The following is a 2,070-nucleotide window of genomic DNA, read 5'->3' as shown; positions in this document are numbered from 1 at the left end:
CTCACAGACCTAAAGACAGAAATACCATTCGACCCAGCAATCCCATTATTGGGTATATACCCAAAGGAATATAAATCATCCTATTACAAAGATACATGCATGCGTAGGTTCACTGCAGCACTATTACAATAGCAAAGACATGGAATCAACCTAAATGTCCATCAATGACAGACTGGATAAAGAAAATGTATATATACACCATAAAACACTATGCAGCCATAAAAAATAATAAGATCATGTCTTTTGCAGGGACACAGATGGAGCTAGAGGCCATTATCCTTAGAAAACTAACACAGGAGCAGAAAACCAAATATTGCATATTCTCACTTATAAGTGAGAGCTAAATGATGAGAACACATGGACACACAAGGGGAACAACACACAGTGGGGCCTTTCAGAGGGAGGAGGGTAGGAGAAGGGAGAGGATCAGGCAAAATAACACGGGTACTAGGCTTAATACCTGGGTGATGAAATAATCTGTACAACAAACCCCCATGACACAACTTTAACAGAAACGACAAACATGCACTTGTACCCTTGAACTTAAAAAGTTGTATTTAAAAAAAAAGTGATAGAAGAGTACTTAATGACATGAAATATTTTCATAGTATATTAGAACATTTTAAAAGAGCTCACCAACAGTATAATCTCATTGTTCTAAAAGAAAATATGTATATATAACACAAAACTCCAGATAAAAGAATAGAGGAATATACAAAATCATCATGATAAACAGTTAAGTACTTCTAGGCAATGGGATTATGAGCTTTTTGCCCCTACTTTCCAAGTTTTCCACAATAAGCTGTACTACCTTTTATGTTAAGAAAAATAAATAACAAATACTGTATTTCCTAATTCATTTATCTTGTCTTAAAGCCTGCCCTTTCTTGGGCTGCAGTTGGTTAATCTAAAAAACCATGCCTGTTAATACACTGGTTTGTAAAATAATGCATTAACCTAGTGAACTACTTTCTAATGCTTCTTTGCAAAAAGCAAAAATCCCAGTTTGAACTAGATTAAGCCAAAAGAGGAATTATAAAAAGTAAGGTCACATAAGAATATTGAAGATCTTACAATAAATAATGTGACTGGTGGGGGAGGGGTCACAGGGAATGAAAGTTTCCAAAAGAAGAGTAAGTTCCAGAAAAGAGAAGGCTTGCTAGGAAAAATATAACAGATACTCACCACACCAGTTAAAGCACAGGTTTCATTAGCAGGGCACTGAATAGTTTCTCTGGTGAACTTCTAGTCTTAGACTGGTTCCCAAATAGACTCTGAGGTGGAAAATTCAGTGTTTTCAGGAGCACTCTACTCTCCACCTCACCTGTAAGGAGGTGAATAAGCTGCTTCACCTGTAAGGAGGCAAATAAGCTGCTTCACCTGTAAGGAGTTGAATAAGGCAGGAGGGGGCAGAGGGAGAAGCTGATAGCAAAGCAGTTGCAGCTGAGATGCCAGCCCATCTACAGGAGGCTCTGGGTTGGGATGGCCCTGCAGAAGTTGCTCCAAACTGAAGCAAGCAGGTAGATGCTTTTGTACAGCCACATTAGCCAACAGGAGGCATAAGCTTGGGTGAGGCAGTTACCTGCAGCCGAGGTAAATCACAGTGAAGGACACAGCTGTGAGCCTGGGTATTCCATCCTCTTAGCAGTCACGGAAGTGCCAGCCCTGAGGAGGGAACTGGATTGGGGCACCACAGTGTGTCAATATAGTAGAGCAGAGGTGATCTCACTCCCACCTCCTTTCCAAAAGCGTAGTAATGAGAAACTTAAAATATTTCAAAGGTATACAGTGCTCAAAAATAAAATAAGTTCATCTGTGACCCAGGAAAGAAAATCTAGAGACAAGCAACAGTGGAAAACAAAGACCTACCTACTGGGCTTGGGGATCAAAAACAGGAAATGCGGCCGGGCGCGGTGGCTCACGCCTGTAATCCCAGCACTTTGGGAGGCCGGGGCCGGCGGATCATGAGGTCAGGAGATCGAGAGCACCCTGGCTGACACAGTGAAACCTCATCTCTACTAAAAATACAAAAAATTATCCAGGCGTGGTGGCAGGCGCCTGTGGTCCCAG

The sequence above is a fragment of the Rhinopithecus bieti genome, unplaced genomic scaffold (genome assembly GCF_001698545.2).
Source record: "Rhinopithecus bieti isolate Rb0 unplaced genomic scaffold, ASM169854v2 scaffold_38123, whole genome shotgun sequence".
In the NCBI taxonomy this organism is placed as follows: domain Eukaryota; kingdom Metazoa; phylum Chordata; class Mammalia; order Primates; family Cercopithecidae; genus Rhinopithecus; species Rhinopithecus bieti.
This window is presented reverse-complemented; position numbering follows the sequence as displayed.